Below are 13,079 nucleotides of genomic sequence, written 5' to 3' on the forward strand. Positions count from 1 at the left end.
GATTTTTCTGAGACAGAAAAACTCCTGTGGAAAACCACAGATAAGGCATTGACTAGTATTTGGGCTCTTACTGGCCTGGATTGTGTCTAGAATTCTGATAAAATTGACCCACTAGAAAATTGAGAAAGAGACCCAAAGAAACCTAGGTACATTCTTGAGGTCATCAACACTGTGCAGAGAAACTTCCGTATCCTTGATGCTGAAACTGGGAGAGCTTAACAGATACAAGATAATGGGGCAGCTAATGCTCTAAAGTAAGGTGGATGCTTTAAAGTCACCACTGTGTCAGCCAAGACTGAGTCAGCCAGAGGTCACAAACCCCATACCCTAGCAAAAACAGCAATGTATCTGTGGCTTCCGAGTCAAGGGATTCCCAAGGATGAAATAAACGGTGCCAGCCTCAAGAGTCCTGCTCCCAATATAGAGTATTGGGTGGACAACAATATTCTAAGTTAATTTGGTTACGCCATGAGCCACTGCTGTATCATTGAAACTGGGATAGTACATATGAAGTCTCTCTCCTCCCTTGCCCTCTGATTCTTCTATGCCCCTCTCCCATAATCTCAGTTTATTTAAAGAGAAACATGACTACAGGTCAGGGTATCCCTATTCCCAATGGGTATCAAATGACATATGCACCTATCCAAGAATGTTGAGGAATTTCAGGAAAATAAGGGAATAAAACTTTTAGGATATTTGGATATGGACACACAAGTCACGTTTTAAACTGGATTTATAGAAAGAAAAAGGATGTCTGATTTAGCTAATGGGGTTTAAGCAGGATTCACAGTGGGAAAGGCAAGCTAACATGATCTCATGAGTGGAGCCCTTTGGGGCAATTCAATGTACTGTTGTTTTTTTTCTATATCCGATTGTATAGTAATTAATATATTAAGTGCTTATACTTCATCATCAGTTAAGTGCCTGGGCAGATTATCACAATTGGGAAAGGCCAAATGTAGTGAAGTGTTAATGGGACACGTAAATCAGTTTCTGGTCTTGTTCTCTACTTCCTCCCAGATGATCCCACAAAAACAGTATAAAGAAAAAGAGAGGCCGGGCGAGGTGGCTCACGCCTGTAATCCCAGCACTTTGGGAGGCCGAGGCGGGCGGATCATGAGGTCAGGAGATCGAGACCATCCTGGCGAACACGGTGAAATCCCATCTGTACTACAAATACAAAAAATAAAAAATTAGCCGGGCGTGGTGGCGGGCACCTACAGTCCCAGCTTCTAGGGAGACTGAGGCAGGAGAATGGCGTGAACCCGGGAGGCGGCGGAGTTTGCAGTGAGCGGAGATAGCGCCACTGCACTCCAGCCTGGGCGACAGAGTGAGACTCTGTCTCAAAAAAAAAAAAAAAAAAAAAAAAGGAAAAGAAAAAGAGAAAAGAAAATCAGGCCTTGATTGCAGACTTGAAGGGAACATGGGCGCTAAGAGATGCAATATTTTAATACAGCAGCACTGTATGATCAGTGAAACAGGGTAATGAGAGCTAGAAACTTAGAAGAGATTATCGCCAACTGAATCAAGTTGTTAGTCTCACAATCCCAACTATCCATGTAACTGAATCCATTGCACAGACTAAACTCTTGGTATGCTGTCTTGGACTGTACCAATGCCAGCTTTTCTATACAGCTGGCTTCTGAGGACAAAGATCAAGTCACATTCATGTGACATAGCCACCAATATACATTTCTAGTAACCTCCCAAGTTACTACAGGTTACTCCCAGGTGTACCAAGATTCCTCTGCCATTTGCCATCAGTAGTACATAGGTCAGCATGAATGTCCCTACTCTCTATGGTGCAAAGCTTTCACTCTACAGATGATGTCCTGTTAATGAGCCAGTCAGGAGCTTCCATTGCAATGGTCTTGACTGTGGTGCTGACACACTTCTATCAACCATGGCAGCTGATAAATTCTGAAAAAAAATCAGGGTTCCAATTGTCAAATAAAGTTTCTTGGGACTATATGAGCAGATTCACAATGTTCAATCCTTCTGGTAGTCAAAGAAAAACTGCTGTCTCTTCATTTGCAACAAACAAAAACAATGTTCAGGATCTTACTGGAACCTTTGGGTACTGGAGATGGTATGTTCTTCACTTGGAAATTCTACTCGGACTTCTATATTAGCTGGTCCAAAACATCAGCATCTTCTGAATGAAGCATAAACCAACACACTGTGTTAGCAGGCTGTGGCCTTCTCTTGACATTTGGGGTCCCACATCCCTAATTAACCTGTAAGCTACCAGTTTCTGTGACTAATGATTTTTCTAATTGGAGCCCCAGGAAAATGTAAGCAGCTTCCATTCACAGGAGCCCTTTGGGATTTTGGACAGATCACCTCCTTAACATACAGGATATACTCCTACCAGGTACACCTCATTTGAAAAGTAGCTATTAGCTTGCTGCTGGGCTCTTGTCAGAACTGAACTCCTGTTCCTGAAGACTCTATGACTGTCTGGCATACTATTTTCATTTTGGGGTGTACCAATTCAGATTCAATGACAAATAAAGATAAAAAGGGGTCCTATGAACCTTGCTTATCAAACAGAAAGAGTATATTCCAGCTTGTAGCTCTCCCGGCTTTCCAGTGGCATCTCAGCTTTACATGAAAAAGTGGTTCACTCAACTGTTGCAAGTGCCTTAAATTTAACTCTCTACCAGACCTGCCATCCCACACCAGACAGCTCGGACCATGATTTGATCTACATTCACCTTAGCCATAGCAAAAAATCCATTGGAAATAGAGGAGATGGTCTCAGCTTCTGTATTTCCCATGCGATACCTGTCAACACCTCCAGATGTCTTTCCCACGCCCATTTCTGTAACTCTTGCTTAACCATTCAGTGCAGACAGACAAACACCATTAAGCTGTTGTTTTAGACAAATAGGACAAGTTGGATTGACTGCCTTCATGCAGCCTTTTCAAAACAAGGAGTACAACCAGTCACTCATACTTAACTTAGTGGGTTAAATTAATCTCAGACCCTGTAGGACCCTTGAAAGTCAGCAGGAATTGACTAGTGAAATAGCTCAGTTGGCTCCCTACAGTGACACATCGTTATCATTAACACCTGTGTCTTGTAGCTCATCTCATGTCACAGATTTCCCCATTTTTCCCTGAGGTTCTCTAATCACATTACCCATGTAACTCAGTCACTTTCTTCACACAATGAATGTCATGAAAACATAAAGTAGTAAAGAATTCATAAAACAGTCAACAAGTTAGGAGGTATATTTTTCCCTCTTATGTAAAAATCGAATACTTTATTTTTTTCTCTTGGTAAACCAATATTGAACATAAATGAATCACATCTTTCATGGGCGTAAGCTGTTCCTTTTATAGCATAATTCAGGCACCTTCAGAAGCTGTTCGAGGCCATTATTTTTTCCAATAACATAAATATTATAAACTTTGGGTATAAAAGTAATTATCCAGTCCATGTTCTAGGTCAGATGACATGTAATACATATTATTTAAATGCTGCCATATACTTCTCCCAAATTACTCAATGAGTATATATTTTATCATCCCAACTATATGTCATCCTCCTTTTCTATCACTGAATAGAAACTGTTCAATAAATATTCACCAGAGTAAATAAAATATAGATAATTACAAATACCTTTTAAGGTTGTCTAACTTATTAAAGTGGTTTTTAAACCTTTGATTATGAAATAGATATTACATATACTGTTCATAACCTCCTTCCCTGCATCCTCTGCATGTACCTCTCTGTGAATATTCCTTGAAGATTTAAGTTTCTTAAAAGGTAAGCATTTCCTAGTTACTGTAAAAGTATATACTTAGTTACATTTCCATTAACAGATTACCCTGTGACCTCCAAGGACTGAATCAACCACTGAATTTGTTAGTTTGGGACTACCTATGTTCATTCTCCTAATAGGTTCCAGCATTGTCCAAAAAAAAGAAAAATCTCTGTCATAGTTAAAATTAATATAGAAAGCAATGGAAACTTGCTTTTTTTAAGGAACTAAATCATTTTTGTTGTCTAGCCTTAGCCACGGCATGCCTAGATCCATGTTACACAAGACAGATTTTTATTCATTTTTGGTCTTTTTGAGTTTTTCCTGGACACCCTTGTTTAATACCAAGGTGACATTCCCTAGGTTAAAGCAGCTGGTGTCTCATCACTCCTTTCTATTTGTTCTTGCTGGTTTCTCCACTTAAACTTTAAGCTGCTTGGGGTCAGAGTTTAAATCATACTTACTCTTGTGCCTGCCATCATCACTTCAGTTCTTGCCCCATAGGCCCTCAATAAAGAGAGGCTGAATTACACTCTAAAGAAACTATGTCAGGGGAGCCCTAGAGATGTAGTTTTCCTTTCAGCCATATTTGCATCTTAATGCGCTATAAGAAAACCAATGCCTAAGATCAATGCCTCAGCTTTTGAACCAGACACCCAGCAGTACAAGATCACTGATTCCCCTAGTTTACATCAATCCAACCACGTTTAGATAATACAGTATTGTTCCAGAAAATGTAATTGAGATATCAAAATATGTCACCATGTTATTCTTCCTAGATGAAATCATGGTGATGAGCCACCATCACCAAGAATACATTTGAGAGCTTATTTTTTACGCATTAATGATGATGGTTTCCCATTGATTTAGTCATTCACTTTCATTGATCCCTCTGGCTATCAGTGAAGAGAAAGCTAAAAGTGCCAGGATTTTCATCTGTGGGCCTGGAATTTTGTGAAACAAATTTACCTTCCCTGACCACCTGAGCAATTCACAGTCTATGGAGGTAAAAATTTAAAAATAAATAAACATATGGATATGAAACTTTATCTGTGATAACATAAATATTGAATCAGCATGGAAATGAAACAAGTGTATTTTGTTTACAGAAACTAAAACCTGTTTTTTAGGAGTACTTTTCAGTCAATTGTCTATAAAAGTTTATATGGAAGCGTCCATGACATGCTATTAACATGAAAAGACTTACACTGCATAAGTGAGGAATTTCTAATAAAAATTGTGCAAAAATGTTAAAAGATTTTTAAGTGGGCTAGTTGCAGTTTAATTTTTAAATATTTCCCAAGCTTTAACCTGAAGGTGGGAGTGAATGAAGAAGTCTGGTTGACTGATTACCTTTAACTATGGTGTGTTGGAAGACTAAGCATTGAGATGGTCCTTGAAGAAGCACAGACATTTTATTTCATTTTATTTTCAGATTTCTTTAACATTAATACTAACTTCTCCTTTATTAATATCTTAAAATAAAATAAGTGGAAAAATTTTTTTATTTTATAGAAGACAAATACAGCAAGGAGTCAGGAGACCAGGATTTGAACTCTGTTTCTCTTAACCACTCTGCAACCTTGAGCAAGTCATTAGAGTAATAGAAATAGAATGCTCTCTATATTTCTAATCAACATCTGAATGCTGTGACTCTATTAAGAATGCCAAGCATCCCATTTACAGCTAAATGAATAAAATTGTGTTTTACACAATCAGTCACAGGTAAAAAAATCACACAATTTAAATGTATCTGTAAGGAATTTTAATTGTACATTAGAGTTTATGAGAGTATCACTTTATAGCATTGTTGTAAAACTTTGGTTGAATCATCACGTTTATTCTGAAATATTCATTTTACATATTTGCTCTTTGAGAATGCGTTCTGCTGAATACTCCCTCCAGAATGCAAGATAGAAAGCAAAATTATGAACATTTATGTAATAATTTTATACTTACAAGTGTAATTTGGGGATTATTTGAATTTATAAAATTTGCATTTTATAATATAGACATGAATTTATAAATAAAATGAAAATACTTATAAAAATGTAATAATGCATCCACCACAATGAAAAAGAAAATATAAAAAATATATATTAAAGTATAAAAATATTGTATGTAGTTATCCTTTGAATCCTTTTGCCTTCATAAGACACTAAATTGTTTAGCTCTGTATCTAATATCGTAATTTTAGGTATGTGTGAGGTGTGAGTATGTGTGCTTTCTTTTTCAAAGTATTTTTATAAATTTGTCTAGAATTTTATTTAGTTTAATTCATCAATTAGATTACACAAAATAGTTTGCCTTTGATGCTCAGATTTTACTAAATAAAAGTAATAAAAGACTTTATTTTAAAAAACTTATATTTTTATTGCTATAATTAAGGAGTCATATCCTAAAATTCAAGCGGGAAAACAGTTGTTATCCCAAATACCAAAATAATAGAACTTGTATTTAGTTACCTTAATTGGATTAAATAATTTAAGCCAGTCTCCAAGGGGTTGAAGTGTTTCCCTCTATGTCTCCCTTCCTGCAGCTCTCTCTTCCTCAATCATTCTTTCTCTTCATCACACACAAGGCAAAACATGGTTTCACAAGGAACATTCAACTAACAACAACTTGTTGATAGAATAACCTATATAATTTCCATAATTTTAAATTTATCTTTATAATGTTTAATTTATATTTAACATTGCAAATACTTAATTTAAACCATCATCCTCTAGGTGGCATATGATTATGAGCATTATAAGATACAGTTCAATGGTACTTAAAGATATGCCATTCCAATATTGGTGTGCCTTACCTCCCCATATGTTATATTTAACTGTTTAGTCTGTCTTACTAATGACAATGACCTTAAATCCTGGCAGATCTTGACTTTCAGCTCACCAGTAATTCTTTATAGAAATTCTTGCCATAATTTTTGGCTGACTAGTTATTTGCATTCTCACAGATAATTCTGAGACCTTGTTAATATTTTCATGTTAATTGGAATTATGTTAGAATACATTGACTTTAATTTATCATTAACATGATTATGGGCAATAACTGATCAAAGTATTACACCTTGCTTTCAATTTAGGATGTATCAGTCCCAATACAGATTAATTACTGTTGGATATACTGTGCATAGTAGTCACACTACTGTTACCCAAAGGTTAAACATATGTATGGAAATAATCAAATAATCTTTTGATTCAGCTCCTGACATACCTACTATCTTCATGTCATGGCCACATGTGGATATTTGCAGCAACTACAAATTTAAATACAGCTTTGAATGTTCTTAGTCAAGCCCTAAATATAACCAACTAAAATTTTCAAATTTAGAAAACCAACAGTAAAGTCATTATTCACAGCCCCTCTTGACTTTTAGTGCAGCTATCCACATTTACTTAAACCATCCCTTGTCAGTGGACTTGCTCAGTGCATTTTTGCCGATGTCTACACAACAGGGAAATAAAAGCTCAGATGCAGTTTGAATGAAAACAAACCAACAAAAATTCCTGACATTGGAGAAGGTATTAAGGCAATATTCACTAACAAATTCCCTAGATGATGGTTCAACTGTCCCCTCCTATTTCTTATATAGCCTGAGACTTGCTCCTTTAAGGTGATGAAGCATACATCTCTCTCCACCAACTGCAAGAGCAAGAATGGCACTTTAATTCGCATTCCCATCAAATTCTAGTGATAATAATATCAGGAAATTTATATTGACACAATGGGCCACCTTTTAAAGTTCCTAACCTTTATTTCTGGATATACTTATCCATATTGCTTAGAACACAAGTCCTATGACCAAGGGTTCCATGGAGTAAAATGCCACGTTGAAATAAATGTCTTTTTATCATTTCTCTAAAATATTAAGCCATAAATTGTGTGGGGTAGTTTTGTTTTTAAGATTTCAGTACATGAGAAATTGAGAGCACAAATTTTATTATTTAACTGACCCCTCCCGATGTTCACTTATTCCTCCATCCCCCTTGCTCATATTCATTCATTGAACACAACTCTATTTTCTCGCACTCCAACTAGAAATCATAAAACAGTAAACATGGTTTCAGAAGAAATGACTACTGCCCTAAGAAAACTTCTACAGGAATACCGTCTGGTGCTAAGATACTACACAACTCCAGAAGCACCCAAATAGTGCAGGAGCTTCCTGGTACAACGTTTTCTAATCCTCCTATATCCCTGTTTTAGCCACTACACCTAAAGAAAAATAAGAGCTTTGGCTGATTGCAATTTCAAAGAAGATTTTAAAGGGTAAGTTTGGTGCTACTCTCATCTCCTTCAAGAAAAAGCTTCTTATCCTCAAGCGTTGCTGAGCTTTTGATAGTGTTGCTGCTGAAAGAGATTCCCCGCCCAGGCAGGTGCTCCGTTCTTAACCTGGAAGTAAGACCAATTCCGCAGGAACAGGTAAAATAGGTGTGTTTCCTGTACTCAGCTAAGACGCCTCTCAATGAACAGAACAAACCAAAGCAATGCAAATTGTTCTGCGCTTTAAAACAACAATGACAAAAAGTTTGGTTCCAAAGGGTTTGTTTTCTGTCTTTATTTTTTCATGCTTGATCATACCCTTAACAGCCCAGGTACTGAGTAACACACAAAGTAACTGTACGGAAGCCAGGATCACAGCGTGTCTGTGTCAATTTCCTGAGGTGACTGTCAGAAAATCTGGAGAGGCACCATTGTGTCGAGGGAATGAGCTCAGAATTCACCGAACACCATTCACCCTGGGAAGGAATAGGACGGGGCAGTAGGGCTCGCGAGCCAGGCTTTGGGGAAGGCGAGAAGGTGGGTCAGGGAGGACTTTGTGGAGAAGGCTTTGTCAGCGCGAGATCCGGTGAAGGGTGGCAGATGGGGGCGTTTGCGCACTGGCATAAGGTAGGAACGCAGGGACGGTAAGAGTAGAGATGACCCTGTTTGGGGTGACCAGAGGGTCGGGGCCATCTACTGCTGCTGCTGGTGTGGGAGCCTGGGGGCTGGAAGGTGAGGCGGGACTGTGAGCTGCAGGCAGCTGTCCCCGAGAGGGAGAGGGGTTCAGGTTGCCAGCAGGTGGAGTTGAAATCAAACATCCCCTTGGGGACCACAGAGCAGCACCCTCCCTGGACCCTCTGCCTGGAGGACGGAGAATCACAGCAGCTGGTTTGGGGTGCCTCCCAAATCAAAAGATGTTCTCTCCGCGCCAAGCTTTGAAGCCCGACCCCCGGCACTCTCCCGCCTACTCACCAGTCCTGGGGGTAAAGCGCCATCCGGGGCGCTCGCGAGGGCTGCGCGGCGCAGGAGGCAGGCAGGGCCAGGCGGCGGTGGCGGCGCTGTCCTAAGAGCGCGACGGGAGCTGGGGGACACCGAGGCGGCGACAGCGACGGGGGCGCGGGGAGCTGCAGGGGAGAGCAGTGAATCTGGAGCTGCTGCGCCGCGCGCGCTCTCTGCCCATCTCCGGCTTCGCTGAAGCTGCTACAGCTACGGCTGCTGGAGGGGAGGGGGGCGAGGGGGAGGGGAGGAGGCACGCGGTAGGGAGAGACGGAAGAGCAGGAAGGGTGGGGGGTGAGCGAGGGGAGAGGGGGAGATGGTCGCCCAGAGTTGAGGGGGTGGGGAGGGAGGCGCGCAGGAGCACAGCAAAGGTTCCCACCAGATGAGCTCGGGAGGGGAAATGGAAGATGAGGCCATGGGTCTCTCCCTCGCCCTCCTTCTACCCAACCCTTCTTCCCCCTTCGCGCCCTTTCCTTGGGCTCTTCCTCTCGTGGCTCAGGCTGGGGGTTACCCAAGCTTGGCAGCAGCCACGGCTTCAGCGCGCTGGTGCGAGTGCTGAGTCCGGGAGGCAGCCGCTACAGCTCGCCGCGCCACCGGCCTGTGGCACCTGTGCGCGCACGCCGCCGCCCGCTCCATTGCGGCGGCTCTTGGACCAGGATCCCGTAGCCTGTCGCCCTCCTTCTCTCCGCTTTCTGGACAGATTATGATCCTACATGTGCATCCATGACATCTGTATACTCCCCCTTTGGTGTTTGTTTCCCTGGCCGCTCTTTGGCACCGGCTGTCCCGCCAGAAGGCGCCAGCAGGGAGCTCAACGCCGGCAACCATCGCCTGCCCCTTGGAGCTGTTGCCTGGGCAGTGGTGGCCTTGGTTGTTTACTGCCGGGGTTGACCAGCTAAAGAGGTAAAAAAAAGAAATATATACATATATCATTTTGACCCAATTGCCTCGGACCGTGTTCTCAATGATCTAGGAAGGTTGTAAGTGTGAAGGGCATAGTGACAGCCCCATTACTTTCTGTCTTGGTTTCCTTCCTCCCTTTTCTCAACATCCTAAAAACCTAGGGATTGAAAGATCTCTGAATCTCTTTATCACAGAGGTTTTCATTTCCCCCTGCATTTTCCTAGGGTTGGTCCCGCTTTCGTAGTGTGGATTTTCTTTTGCTCTATTTGACTCTAAATCAATCCTGTATATTCGCAAACTACAAAGAGGTGCATGCAAATAGATATTGTACTGAGGACAGATACACGCGCGAGATCGAGAGGGTGAATTAACACACATTCAGTAAATATAAAAACAACTGAACATTATTAACTGATTTCCGTGAGCCGTAATTTTACTTTATAATTTTCACGTGGTAATTGGGAATAGACAGGGAGCAAGTAGATTATGTGTCTAAAAGATATGACTAGAAAAAAAAAAGCCTGGTAAAACTCTCCTCAAATAACATAACACATAAGGTGAGCTAATTATTCCCAGACATTCCCAGGAGGGAAAGAGATTCTGATTTTGTTTGGCTGGCTGGTTGTGTTGCTTTAAAATTTTTTTTTTTTTTAAATGAAGTAATCCTTCAGTTGGTGGAATCATTTTTTTAAAAGCCTAAAGGATCATAGTCTCTAGAATAAATAAAGTAGGCATTTCGTTTTACATGTGTGTCTTATATAACAAATGTTCTCAGATTTTAAAAAGTGCTCTCTTGACTGTAAATGGAATGTGGAAAAACATTTTCAGTGCAATAGGCCATACCTAAATATTGATTAAAAACCTCTAGATTTTCCTGTATACATTCACATGAAGGAAAAAACAATGTTGGAGATAAAGTGTTACTTGATGGGCTGAGTGGCATCAACTTGCTAGACTCTATCCTGTTGAGTATATCTGCTAATGAAAATATTTGGTTCAACATCTACCCAATGACCTGAATGAGAGAACCACCTCCTTATTTAGGAACAAACATCTAATTATTCGAATACACCTCCCTTTTAAAAGGCATGTGTTACTGTCTTCAGAGATCCAGAGGTGTACCATGCAAATTAACCCACTGTTATTCTTTCCATAAAGACCATAGAAAGAAAAGGTTTGCAAAGACTTACAATTCATTCAGCTCCCTAAGTCTTCTCAGTGGTGCCTATATTACAGAAGTGAACAATAAATTTTGTAAATGCCAGTGGCCACTTGGGCAGAGGATGGTTACCAAGAATTAATTAAATCTCTGTTTTCTCATTTCTATTTAAAATATTTCTCATCCCTTCCTTATTAAAGTAATTTACCTTTGAGAATTTTTGCTATTTTCTTCCTATAATTATGAAACTATAACGCAATAGCTTATAGTCTCATTTTATGGTTCTAAAATGGCAAAGACAAAAATGCAAACTATAATGCCTTACAGCCAAGCAAAGGAAAAGGGTGATGTTTGGGGTAGAGCAAGCAAGCTTCTAACTCCTGCCTCCAGCTTACATCCCCAGCCACTTGGCCCACCAGAGACAAGAACAGGATGATAAGCAATGGAATGGCATTGAACTCTCCTGTTGAAGGACTTGTGTTTCAATGTAGATTCTGAGCCTGGGTGAAAACTTCTCTGTCACCTTTACTACAGCATTCTTACCCTTTTATGCTTCTTTCTCCTTCTACATCTCTATTACTGTTGTACTGTGTTAAGCATTACACCATGGGAAAATTAAGGAATTAATACAATAAAAGCTTAATTTTAAAACCCTGACCCTTTGAACTTATTTAATTGAAAACAAATTCTCATGCTGAAATTTTCTAAAATCAGAAAGATTCAAAACCCTGTCTTTGAGCTGATATTGCATGAGTGCCAGATATTGGTTAGCAAAGGAAATATCATTGCTCTGTTTATTAAACACATATCCAATGAGCACTCCCTGTAGGCAGGCAATATGTTAGGTCCCAGGGATATCACAGTTAAGAAAATTGCTAACTGTGCCTTTGTGAGGCTTAAGAGTCCAGTGATAGAATGAAAAAAGCTTTATCACTAAGAAAGATGTGCTAGTAATAATGATGATCATGACAAATTTCAAGCTTAAAGAATAAATATTTAATAATTTAGTTATAGACATCAAAAAGATTAGGAGTAAAGGAAGACAGATTATGAGCCTCTGCTATCACCAGCCCTTATGTGAGCTGCTGAAGAAACGAGGAGACTGAAGGGTTAGTTAAGAAAGTCACATTTGTTGTAGTAACATAATACAGTGGATACTTTTTAGGCAAGAGAAAATTTTGGTGAGCCTTAACTTTAAAAAATAAACATCTGCTTTTATTCAAAGTGAGAAAAATGGAGAATAATAAATGTTTCTGAGGTTGCAGACACGTCTAAAAATTATATATGTACTATATGATTAGCACTGCTGAATGCATAGACTGAATCTATTATAAAGACAGTGGCAAAAATGAGCATTTTCCCTTTTTCCTCCCAAACAATGTACCAAAGAATCAAAAGGAAAAAAAGTCACAACTTTTTTTCAGTAAAATCAAAAGATAGATAATCTGCAGTTTCCAAAATTTGTATATGAGATCCCAGAACTGCTGAGATCAACCAGAAGTTTCAGAAGAGAAAGAAAGAAGGGCAGAGAGTGGGCCCAATGATACCTAATTTGAGAATATGCAAAAAAAAAAAAAAAAGATTCTTGAAAGTGACAGTTTCACTCAGAAGAACAAAATCAATTTCCATCGATTACAACAATGGATTCAGGAACTAGAGTTGGGGTATAGCTGCAAATGGAGGAAAGAAAGAAACCTGACAAATGTAGAGGACTCTGTTGTGGCTAATCTCAGGAAACCTACAAAAATATGATTTCTGAAGCTAAGATCTTACTGTGACTTATGAAACCTATATATCTTGTTTGCACCAATCAGTGTAGGACCTGGAATTTCCAACAATCAGTGTGGCTAGTGAAAGAAGCCCACTTGGATGTGCCTTGAGGGAAGTAATGGAGGGATACACAAAAATGAGGCAGAGGAGTGAGTCTATCTCTGTAACAGCAGTGAAGAGAAACCCTTTGAAAACCCCAGATATTATTTTGC

The 13,079-nt window shown here is 39.6% G+C and overlaps 1 protein-coding gene and 1 long non-coding RNA gene across 2 annotated transcripts in view; one reads left to right on the forward strand and one right to left on the reverse strand.

Annotated features, from left to right (window-relative positions):
- Window positions 1-9,249, reverse strand: part of FUT9 (fucosyltransferase 9) — a 195,714-nt gene extending 186,465 nt beyond the window's left edge. The window contains 1 exon segment of the mRNA NM_001194065.1: window positions 9,012-9,249. The gene's annotated coding sequence lies outside the window, so the exon portion shown is untranslated.
- The window catches only part of LOC114677539 (uncharacterized), a 122,394-nt gene continuing 117,827 nt past the window's right edge, over window positions 8,513-13,079 (forward strand). Inside the window, exon 1 of the long non-coding RNA XR_013417016.1 lies at window positions 8,513-9,938. This is a non-coding gene — a long non-coding RNA (uncharacterized LOC114677539). The remainder of the gene's footprint in view (window positions 9,939-13,079) is intronic.

The sequence above is a fragment of the Macaca mulatta genome, chromosome 4 (assembly GCF_049350105.2).
Source record: "Macaca mulatta isolate MMU2019108-1 chromosome 4, T2T-MMU8v2.0, whole genome shotgun sequence".
NCBI lineage: Eukaryota > Metazoa > Chordata > Mammalia > Primates > Cercopithecidae > Macaca > Macaca mulatta.